Source organism: Carassius auratus, unplaced genomic scaffold (genome assembly GCF_003368295.1).
Source record: "Carassius auratus strain Wakin unplaced genomic scaffold, ASM336829v1 scaf_tig00003722, whole genome shotgun sequence".
NCBI lineage: Eukaryota > Metazoa > Chordata > Actinopteri > Cypriniformes > Cyprinidae > Carassius > Carassius auratus.
This window is the reverse complement of record NW_020523541.1, coordinates 10,666-23,265: the sequence shown is the minus strand read 5'-3', so window position 1 is coordinate 23,265 and position 12,600 is coordinate 10,666. Positions and strand designations below refer to the sequence as shown.

The window sequence follows — 12,600 nt, the reverse complement described above, 5'->3', positions numbered from 1 at the left end:
GTTGTTGTGACTTCACACCCCCCCATCGGTTTATTTCACAAAGTATAGCTCTGGACAGCTGCTGGGGTGGGAAATGGACTGTGTCCAATGTATATTGATTTATGGCCCACTTCACCCCCCTCTGTTTTAAAACTGGTGTAGAATGCAGTGTGCAAGTATGTCCACTAACAAATGGACTATTTCGTTGGTTCTGACAGTTCCATTGGGTTTGATGGACAGGAACTAATTTCTCCATCATACGCAAATAAAAAGAAAAAGAATGGGACTGCATAAGTTGCTTATTAGAGCCAGATGTTAAGCAAACCCTATATATGATAATATTCCCTGTGTTCCCAGCTGCTGCTTTCATCTTTTTTGTTGGCAGAACCAGAATATCTAGTACTGTTTCTAGTGGGGCAAGAGAGGCTTAAGTAGATTCAATTAAAGATAAATGTATTTTATGGCTGTAAAATTTTAATTAGTGCAACAAAGAGTGCAATTTCTAAATTATCTTGGCCCGAGATAAGTGTAGCTAGATTATGTGTTTTGTTTGGTATAAATATTGATAACATAATAATGTACAATCTAATTAGTATTCCCCTTTAAAACATCTCTTTTTTACTTTTAATATACATAGAACAACTAAACGCTCTATTGAAACATCTAAGGTATAATGGGCATAGCTACAGTATAAATGTTATCCCAGTAAAATGTACCATGCTACAGTATATGGCAGTGTAAGTGGTGACTTCTTTAACTGAGTATGTGGTTTAATGTATTAGAGATGACATAAGATGTGGGTTTTCAAAATTTGCTTTGCTTGAGAAAACATGGAAACATACAGTTTTAGCTGACTTTGTGATTTACAGTAATCAAGATCACGTACAGCTAAGTCCCGGTGGCCGTCTAGGAGACAAGGTTTGGACTGTGGATCTGTCTCTGGGGCTCATCTATTCATCCTAGTCTCTTGTGACATTCAGGGCTGTAGAGGTCCTGCAGTAACCATCTGATGTGGATATGGACTGGATCTGGTTGCTATGGTGACCTCAGAATAAGAGAGAAACCGACTAATGTAGTAAGTGAGACTCGCGTCACCAATGGCGTTGTGATTTTTGGATAACACATCATTCAAGGTGCGGTTATGAGTATATCAAATGAGATGACCAATTCCCACCTCAAGTCAAGTCAAGTCACCTTTATTTATATAGCGCTTTAAACCAAACAGATTGAGTCAAAGCAAATGAACAACATTAATTAGGAAAACAGTGTGTCAATAATGCAAAATGATAGTTAAAGGCAGTCATCATTGAATTCAGTGATGCCATCATGTAGCTCAGTTCAGTTTAAATAGTATCTGTGCAATAATTTGCAATCAAGTCAACGATATTGCTGCAAACGAAGTTTCCCCAACTAAGCAAGCCAGAGGCAACAGCAGCAAGGAACCAAAATTACATCGGTGACAGAACGGAGAAAAAAACGAGGGCGAAACCAGGCTCAGTTGGGGGGCCATGTTCTCCTCTGACCAGACGAAATCTGCAATAAAATTCCAGGTTCCAATCACAGTGGGGCACATCTCCCTCCACACCGTCAGTTAGAGAGGGGCCCTGCCATAAACTGGTACTTGGAATTGAAGTTTGCCTGTTAGTTCACTACACTAATGTTAGCACAGATGCCATTCTTCTATCGATGTAGCAATTACATTGTGTGTTATGGGAAGTGTTCCGGTTTTCCTTATTAATGCAGATTTGTTACACCTCAATTACTAGAGTATTTAGAGTAATTGTAATATTTAGTCAATCCCTGAGCTCATTCTATCTTATGGCATGGATATGCAAGGCATTCACATCTCATATGGACTGAATCAGCTATGGTGAGAGCCTGCTAGAGGGCGAACAGAGTAGCCACAAAAGCAAGGTGCTATAAACAAGCATGAGACAACACACAGCTGTACATGATGTAGCTGTTCTGAACCAGTGTTATCAATCAATGCTGCTACAGTTACCAGGGAGAAAAAACTTGGGTGTACAACCCATGTTTGACATCTGATGACCAAAGTAAGCTTAGAAGTAGTTCTGACAAGATTTACTGAAAACTGAGAAGAAAAACATTTGCTGAAAGATTGCTCTCTGGACAGGAGTCGTAGTATCAGAATGTTCATTTAAAAGTACATTTTAATTCAAAAGAATAGTTAACCAAAAAAATAATATTTGCTCTCAGACCAACCGAGATTTAGATGAACTTACAAACATGCATATTTTCACTTCCCAAGACATTAATTGATGTACTAGAGTTGAGGGGATTACTTGCATGTCATTGTGATGTTTTATCAGCTGTTTGGACTCTCATTCTGACAGCGGCCATTCACTGCAGAGGATCCATTGGTGAGTAAGTGATGTACTGCTGAATTTCTGCAAATCTTTTCGGAAGAAGAAACAAATTCATCCTTATCTTGGATAGGTGAGTACATTTTCAGCAAATTTACATTTTGGGGTAAACTTTTCCTGAAGCTTTTATATGTGGGGGAAAACAAACAAACAGCAAACAAGCAAAAAAAAACAAAAAAACATTAAGACATTTGCTGTGTATTCTTTCTTAAATGTTTCTCATATAAATAAATGAAAATACAAAAATTAGATGGTTGTTGACACAGTAAAGGTATAGAAGTTATTACAAATAATGTGAATAGAATGTGATGTGGTGTTTGAACTTAGATTGAAATGTCTGACTTTTGATCACAGATGTAAAGATGTCAATATTATCTGAGAAGTACTGTAGGATAGTAAAGTAATAGTATATTTTTGCTGTTCATTTGATCTCATTGCGTGGCAAAATTGAGATATTAAAGAGATTAAATTATCTTTTTTGAAATCAACTTCACGCCACACTGTAAAAAAATAAGTGTAATTTTAACTGTAAAATTTTGTAAAAACGCTACGGAAAAAAACTGATAATAGGTTAACAGTAAGTTCCCGTACTATATACAGGGAAAAACTGTAAAAGATCTAACAAAGCATTTAATGTAAATTTACAGTAAAATTCTGTTAATTATACAGCTTTTAGAAGTAAAAAAAGAACAAATCAATGTATAATTTACAGTCTAAAACTGTAAACTGATATTCCCAGAATTCCCTGCGTGACACTCCACGTTTGAAAGTATTTTGTTTAAATAATCATGTTTTTAAATAGTTCCTGTTATCAGTTATGTACATTTGAGCTTTATGTTACATCTTCTGTTGCTTAATGAAAGTTTTTTGCATTATTTAAGTATCACGTGTGTTACCATGATGGTGTTTTGTGTTTCCATAAATGTGCACCTTCTATATGTTAATATATACTTCTGCTTGTGGTGAAGCTACTTGTGATGAACTTTGATACTTCATGTGGCTTTCTCTTATACAGTACCATCTTTATTATTATGGTGGTTGTCAGTATTTTCAAGGTACAAAACAGATTTAATTTTGTGTGTTGTTGAATTTACTGGTTTATATTCACATTTTCTTGTTTGTAAATTACAGCTTTATATTGTAAAATTATCAGTTTTTGACGTAAATGTGTTTACAGTTTTCTGTATTTTTACAAAATTATTCTGGCAACCACAGCTGCCAAAAAGTTTTTGTAAAAACAACAAGAATTTTTTACAGTGCAGTGAATGTGTGCGGAATGTGTCCCTTGAATCAACAGCCAAGAATTAAATGTGTACAATATCGCTTATGACCATTTTAATGATTTTTTTTGGTTGCATGTACATACATTTAAAATACTGTATTAAATTGTATTAGCGTGTTATGAGCAATTATTTATTTTGTTATTTTTTAAGGCCAGGTATGTTTCCAGGCTCCTTAGTCGAAGGGTACTGTTGTTCAGGAAAATAAAAATTACATATTAAAGAGATCTCCAGTCTAATTTGAATGTTACATAGTATTTAAATACAGGTGGCAATGTTATTTTGTTGGAATTGAAAGTTTATGGTTTATTGGAAGTGTTGGAATTTTTACTTAAGAAATTCATGTTCTTGTTTATTTATTTTGTACATCAAACTAAACAATAGCACATATCTACCTACCTACTATCTATCTATCTATCTATCTATCTATCTATCTATCTATCTATCTATCTATCTATCTATCTATCTATCTATCTATCTATCTATCTATCTATCTATCTATCTATCAAGCTTTTTACTTGCAGGCAATACTTTTAGTACTGTATGTCCTTTCTCCTGTTTTTCTTTGAGTGGCCATCTTCATCAGTGAATCCTGACAAAATCCCGGCATGCATAATGGTGGTTGTCAGCCTGACTGTAGAACTTCCTCAAGAGCCATGGTTATCATGTGTAAAGCCTTGTACTTAGCCCTGTCACCTGTAATTAGCATCAATGGAAAGCAGCCGTGTAGTTGACACATTGTTCTATGACAGCTCGTCAAAGCATCTCTTTTCCTCGTCTTTCTCTCTGTGCCTCCCTCTGTCGTTCAATGAGGGGACGGTCAACACTGAGCTCTTCAGTTGTTTGGGAACTGATACTTTTGAGGCTCGAATGGATATTTTTAATGTGACATCATCTGCACCTCTCACTTAGCATTTTGTTTACAATGTGTTTGATAGAAATGGCCTCTCAGCAGTTTCAGATAGTTACGCAAAGATTGATTTCCTCTATCTAGAAACATTTTCTGTTAGATTGTGACACTTAATTGTGTCAAAGATTGATCTGCTGTAATTACTGAATCAGAGGTTATGAGTAGAGCAAAAGATTTCCCCAGCGATTTCATTGGACTCAGATTCAGTGGCTGCCTTTCTCTTAATTTAGTAGTTATTTGGTTATACATTGCCACTTATGTAATCTTTTTTGATTGAAAACTCAACAGCTTCTCAAATTATGAATTATTGTGTGAATAAACTGCATCTAAAAAAAATTAAAAATAAATAAATACTAAAAATAAAGTTAAAATCCCATCACTTTTTTTTTGCTTTTTATTATTATAATTATTATTACTATTATTATTATTTATTTTATTTTGTTTTACAAATTAATTTACAGTTATCGTTTATTAAACCTAAAATTAGGTTTAATAAACACTACTAAAATAACCAACTAAACCACAAAAATAAATAAACAAATAACCTATTTTAGTGTAGTTATCCTTCACAAAATTCACCATGCAACAATAAGATTTTTTAAAGTCTGCTAGGTTGTAATGTGACCAAAAGAAAGCTATTTAGTGATTTATTCAAAGTCATTTACTTATTATTAACCACTTAGTTTTCATCTTGTATGCATCATGTGTTGGCAAAGTGAAGAACGTGTGTTTTTTTGCCCTGAGACAACTTCATACAATGAAAGGTTCAGATATTATTGAGAAGTACACAACGATTGAACAAATTATATTTTGTGAATTCCCATTAGTTATTTTGCTGCCCTGCAGCACTAACACTTGTTAAATGCTAACTGGCATTAACTGGTTTCCAAAAATGAATTTGCATAACTAGTATAAAAAAGTGATTATTATTATTATTATTTAGTTTTATTTTTTTATTATTTGGGACAGAGTTTGTGTTACTTCAGGGGTAGATTTTATTATTGTAGTGACTTGTGGACATTAAAATCCAATGAGAAGCAGAAGGGAGAGCATTAGTTTATTAGAATGTTACTCCACTGGCGGCACCATAATTGCTTCATTTTTTAGCAGATAACAATATAATGCCTTTCTACCTATTTATGCCTGAAGGCGACGTTTTTGCATATTGAAAGTATTTAATCTGCTTTGCTTTTCCTTGAACTGTCTCACTGGGGACATAAGCCTGTGTTTAATATTGGTATGGCCAGGTAACTCTATGGCCATAGCTGTTGTAATTCCTAAGGTTCATTAAACTTCCCCAGTCTCTGTGGTTATGGGATGTTTCACATTATGGAAATTTACACTCTCTGGAAATGAATACAGTTGGCTGAAGACCAGTGTAATTAAAGTGAGAGTACCACTGGCAGATGGGTTTAAGTTTATCTCACAGTCTTGTGTCTTTCTTAGAGCTGTAAGAAACCATGTGAACTATCATGGATAAAATAGAAAGCTTGTGCATTTACAGTGCAAAGACCACCAAGGGAATTTAGCTCAGTCTAGCTGCTCACATCAATTTCAGAGGAAGTGTCAGCAATGCCTTAATCAGCAGTCTGAGGTTATGCCCACTAGAATGACATCACTTCTTTCAATCTCATTTATGACTAATAATGAAAACTGACTTCAAGTGTGATGGAAGTTGAGCCTCATTTCTCCAGTGAGGTAAAGTCTGATGCAATGGAACGGTAATTAACTAGTATTTGTGTTGGATTTATAACTCAGGTCCTCTGTAAAAGTAATGTAATGCTATGTCTGAAACTGTATATCCCAACTATGGAAATTTTATTCTGGACACTGGAAAAGTACTGAAAATAAACCTATACACTAAAAGCTGAAAGTTTGCGTCAGTAAGATTTTTGAAAGAAGTCTCTTATTGGTCAAAAACAGTTAAAAATTAATATTGTGAAATATTGTAATCAAAATAATAATAATATTAATAAAATTAATACATTTTAAAATGTAATTTTCCTGTGATGGCAAAACTGAATTTTCATATACCATTACTTCAGTCTTCAGTGTCACATTATCCTTCAGAGATTATTCTAATCAGATGATTAGGTGCTCAAAACACTTTTTTTTATTATAATGTTGTTGTAATGATAAAAACTCCATAATGGTCGGGAAGAAGGAGGCGGGAACCGGCGGACAATCAAATGAAACTTTAATAATTCCAAAAAAAAAAAAAAACAGCGCACCAGCCCCTCACGGATGACTGGTGCACATAAATAAAAAGCAAAACATAAAATAAGACCCAGGCCTGGTCCTCTCTCGTCCTTCACTATCGTCGCTCCAGTTTTATATCCTTCCATCTCCTCTGTGGGACTCGAGACCGGCGGTGGGGTGCAGGTGTCGTGGATTTCCCAATCACTCTACCGGCCTCGCTCGTTCCCACATCTCTCGGCCCCGCCCCACTCGTCACAGTTGTGCTGCTTAATTTTCTTTACTTATTATTTTCAAAAATTATTATTAGTAGTAGTTCATTTATTACTTAAAAATACACACACCAAAATAATTTAAATAAATATAAAGCATGCTGAATATCAGACATATTTTGACCCTGTTTGTAACATACAGTTTATGTTTTATAACTTATACAACTGTAAAAAAAAAAAAAAAAAAAAAAAAAATTTACAGTAAATTTACAGTACTGAACTGTTTTCTAAAATTACGGTGTCTTACCATAAATGCACACATGATGGGTGGGGGAGGGGTAACCAAAGGCTAGCTGATGCACAGTTTCAGTGAAAGTTTTATATACATGGATTTAATTTCAAGTTGACGCTCATTTACAAAAAAAACGTAATTCAGAATACAATAATAAACTGTAAAATGATGGTACACTTCAGGAAACCCTGTTGCGAGTTTATTACCGTTAATTTACAAGGACATTTTTTACAATGTACAGTTTTTGGTTTATATTTTTTAACACTTCTAATGTAATTACAGATATCACAATTATCTATGGTTTCTTCACTAATCTCTATGATGCTTTAAGATAGCAAGTTTAAGCTTTTGAAAATTAATTTACAGATTTTTGTCAACCAATATGAGTGAATCTTTTAAAAAAACATCTGGATAGTGCTTATCTGCATAAGCAATATCATAAGAGTATGCATGATTATTAGTCATATGCACAGACTGATAACTGTGATTTTTAAAGTGGTGTGTCTTGAAAGTCATTAAATGATATTTCTGATGTTGATTATAGTCTTATCCTGTATCTCCACATTAAAAAGTAGCAGCATGTTCGGAAGTGCCACAGCATAGTAACAGGGTCTCATGCTCTATTTAAAGCTGTCTGTGGTCAACAAATACAATGGCCTTGCCTTCAAATGTGAACACTAACCTTTTTCTCAAGCTTGGTGTGGTTAATTGGTTATTATGAAGGCACCTGCAAGATCAGACAGAGAAGATTTATTAATGGGAGTATATCTATATTTATACAGATTAAAATAAAATGGAATTATGGTGTATTTTTGTTGGTAGCCAGCACATGTTGGGGTATCTGGTAATAAAGTTGTTGATAAATTAGCAAAAAAAAAAAAAAACTGTAGACAAGGAGGTGGATGTTAAAGTAGCCTACCCATGGGAAAAAAAGAGGCAAAAATAGATCTTAAATAAAAAGTTAATACATAAATGACAAATTAGATGGTATAACAGCAGTATAGGGAGTTGGTGTTATAGTATTAAACAGACAGTAGGGAAGATACATTGTCAGGGAAGAAATAGGAAAGAAGAGGTGTGGCTGTCTAGATTAAGAGTGGAAATCAGCATTGGCACTTGTGGGTTTGCATGAAAATGGGATATGCGATGTGTTGGTGTACCTGAAAATGTATTCCATGTGCTTTATAGGTGTGGTAAATATAGTGTATACTATAATATATTAGTTAGTCACTTTGGGGAAGAGGGAATGATGTATGAAGATTTGTTTAATGGATTATGAAAAGGTTTAATGGATAGACAGGTATAAACACACACACACACACACACATATTTATATATATTAGGGGTGGAATGTTTCAACTTTCACGGTTCGGTTTGTTTCACGGTTTTAGAGTCACGGTTTCGGTACAGTTCGGTATGTGCTACGTTTATGGAAAAACTATACTTTCAAATAATAATAATAAAAAAATCTAACTACAAGCAACAGCACAAATAAATACTATAGAGTAAAAATACAAATAAAATAAACAGTAATTTTCTGTGTTTTTATTTATATTTTTTTAGGTAGATCAAGCATTAGTTTGTACAGAAATTGAATAAAGTAATTAAATGTAAAACAGCATTGCATATTGGACTGTACAAATGAAAGATGATTCTTTGTTAAAGTTAAAATAAGTTTTTGAGTGATTTATTTGTTGTTGTTGTTCAATCAATACAAATACTGTCAGTGTAAGAGAATGCACTGATCCAGTGCACTGGTATAGTAGGTTAACGTTCAGCCGGCTATGTCTACTGTAGGATACTTACCAAGATGGGCATTTTGAAATTTTTTGTGTGAATTTGTCCTTTTTTAACACTATACTTCAAAGAGAGCTTAATATTTGCGCGTTCTGAGGCACGTGTTTGTCAGATGAGCGCGCACACAAATCTTCTCATGCGCGCAAGCTTGTGTCCTTTGGCTCAAATGTTTAAACTGACAAAGCTTAAATGAGTTTAGTTTAAACACAGATATCAATGTGTGCTGTGCAGGTCTCACCTGTGCGCGTGCATTATCAGCACCCAGATGATGACGGAATAAATGACTGCTCATATTCCAGCATACAGTATTAGCACTGAAAAAGAGTAAATGCACTCTAAAAACGGCTGGGTTATTTTTTAACCCAAAATGCTGGGTTGAGTCTGTTGGGTCATTTTGTTGGGTTATTTAATTTATTTTTAAACACTTTTGGGTAGTTTCAATTTACCAGGTGTTGGGTTAAACCTGCTGGGTTGCGTCGCTGGGTTGTTTCAGGCCAGCGCTGGGTTATTTAACGTGCCTTGAAGATGTTTAAATCGCTCTACAACTGTCACTTTGGAAGAACAACGGGGCAAAGCCACGGCTTTCAACTGTTTTAAGGTAAGTTTATTTAATGTTTTCAATAATAATTATTTTAAATTGGCAGAATTATAACTTTTTTTTGCAGCAACAATACTGTTAAACGTCTACAGGCCAACATTATTGAGAAGGGTCTGGCTGCAGACCATGGGCGAGTGGAGCTCCACTCTCAAACCGGAAATACGTCACCTCCACTTGAAAACATCAAGATGGCGTCGCGGGGAGTACTTCAAACTTAAACTCAGGTAATTTTATCTCTGTATCGCTAAAATTGTGAACTGACGCTGTTGTAACGTGCAGTGTAAGAAAAACGCATAGGGCTTATGTGAAATTACTAACAAAAGAATTAATAAACACTATGGATTTATAGATTTATATCGCGAGCAATGTTGATGTCTGGCCACTGATCATATATACACCACATATAGTAATTTATAGATCAATGTGTCTGTCCAATGTGTTTTTTTATTAAGTTATCAAGTTCAATTACAAACCTTTACGCCACATTTCAACAACTGAACACATATAATTAGTGTTGATACAGCCAAATAGAAAGAAAAAAGATGGAAAAAAATAACAAATAACAATAATCACACCATACGATAAAACAGAATAAATGACGGAAAGAAAAAGAAAGATGTCTTAGGGTCTTATTCTAACAACAAAAACAAGTTCAAAGCATACAAGAGTTTCTGGGCGTTCCTGTCAGTCCTGTAATGAAGAGACATTTTACAAATATCTTTAGTTCATTCTTCCATCCGCTGAAGTGAGGTTTAACCTTTAAAAACGTACTTATCTACTTATCTATGAATCTAGTATTTGCACAAAGTAATTAAGTTATTTATCAAAAAGTCTAGGATCTTTTCCTTCAACAATACTCCAACCTTAACTGAGATCACAGTCAAAGGGTCTATTGATATCTGTTTGAAATGAAGCCAATTTTGAAATTCCAGCCAAAAAGTCTGTACAGATTCACATTTCAAAAACATATGATCAACAGTTTCAATGTCTTTCTCACAGAACTCGCATGAATTGTTCTCCCAATTAAATCTTTCTTGTAGAAAGTGATTAGATGGATAAATGTCCTTTAGAATTTTAAATGTTACTTCTTTGGCTTTAGGAAGAACTGGATAAGTAAAATAAAGCTTCCTTATTTTCTTTGCCTCTTCTTCAATAAATTCTTGAAGAACATACTTTCTTTTCAGTTGACTGGGGAAGTAAAGTTTGGATAATACATTTCTGATAAACTTATTTGTTAATTGTTTGCTCTTTAAATTTTTACCTTTAGTACATGATGGATAGCATAGATGTAACTTAGTTTTTGGTGGCTTGTGGTAAAATAACGTAGTGAATAATGAAAGGACACGATTGTTTTGTATGTGTATTCCTTTAGCATTTGTTGTATAATTTTAAAAAGGTCATATGAGGAGGTTGTTTTCATATTTAATTTTTCATTCACTTCCAGGGATAGGATTGGCATAGAAGATGCAGCACTCTTTACATTTTAAATGTATGTTGCCACCTTAGAAGTCAAGGTCTTTTTACATGTGACATTAACATATTTATTTTTTCTATTTTGTTGTTCTGTTATTCTATTGTTTTACTTTTTTTGTTTCCGATCAAATGTATATCAAGTGTTATCCATCCTCATAACACCTCCACAAATAGAGACTGAAACTTCTGAGCACCATCACCTTGTCTGCTATGGGACTGTCATAGGTGAATGATGCAGTACTATTCTGTGTTGAATTTACCTAACGTCAGCACACAGACTTAGTATTATTCCAGTTTTGCTGTGCTCATGTCTTCTTTGTGTCCCCAGCCCAGCAATCAGATGCATCAGAACAACAAAGCACAACTGTGGTGGCCCAGGCACCTTCAGCAACAAGTAAATTGCTTTAACATTAATGATAATGAAATGTCAGTATTGTAATTAAACTTGACCCATCTGACGTAATTGTTCATGCCAGAGATTTAACAACACTGTCAGTCAGGAGCATATTTAACAGGAGCCACACTCAACTGGCTTGATGGTGACTTCAGTAAGTGTGGTCAACCCTCTTGTTTTTGTGTCTATAACAATTAGGCTAAATAATCTCACTCTCTTCCATTTCCTTAACATTAAACTTTTTTTTTGTTGATACTGAACAGGTGCAGTGAAGATATTTAAAGAGACACTATCTAAAGTACAGAAAGCCGTACATCATCTCTAGGTGCAGTCACCTACAGTGCAGCCAGCTTCACAAAGACTGTGGGGCTGGTCACCAGGAAAATGGCCAACAAGGAGTGCTTTTGGGGTTTTACTCCTCAGATGACCACCCTGGCTACTGTAGCTGGGATTGCTTCACAGACGATGGAGGTCTTGAAGAGTAAAGTGTGCGTGCGTGTGAACACATTGTGTTATTACAGTAACAATTATGGTCACTTGCAAGTTCATGTGTTTTCAATGTAGTGTAAGATGTGTTAATTATTATTATTACTCAAAAACCATTAAAACTTCTAAATTGTGGAAGTTATTCTTCATTATTTTACTGTGGTTATTTTGTATATGTTGTTATTTTGATTAAAATACAAAATTCAACACACATAATTCTGGTTGAGGTATTATTTTAATAATTTATTTAATATTTCATTTATTTTTCACTGCTAAATATTAAAAACATAAGGTTAACTTTCTAAAATGTATGGAATGTTACATTGGCAGTTGTACACTGGTAAAACAAACTTGAACAAATTGATGTCTGTAGTGCAAATTGATGGGGATGGGGGGGGGGGATAAAAAAAATGCTGTTTTGTCATAAACCGTAAAAGATTAGTATATATATATTTTTTTATTTCTACTAGGTAAAAGTAACAAAGATAAAAGTACAGAACATATTAACATTACGTACAAAGAGGTGACATAACTGGCAAAGCACCCTTTATACGTGTATATAACAAGTAATACAAAACGAAAGTTTGGTGGTAGTGACA

The 12,600-nt window shown here is 34.2% G+C and overlaps 1 long non-coding RNA gene across 2 annotated transcripts; it reads left to right on the top strand.

Annotated features, from left to right (window-relative positions):
- The first annotated feature begins 9,752 nt into the window (after positions 1 to 9,752).
- LOC113070300 (uncharacterized) lies at positions 9,753 to 12,150 on the top strand. Of its 2 annotated transcripts, XR_003279900.1 has the most exons (5): positions 9,753 to 9,872; positions 11,093 to 11,346; positions 11,450 to 11,515; positions 11,598 to 11,669; positions 11,779 to 12,150. It is a non-coding gene; the product is annotated as an uncharacterized LOC113070300 (long non-coding RNA). The 2 variants fall into 2 exon arrangements; XR_003279899.1 differs by lacking the exon at positions 9,753 to 9,872 and having other exon boundaries at positions 11,063 to 11,346.
- Positions 12,151 to 12,600: the final 450 nt, after the last annotated feature.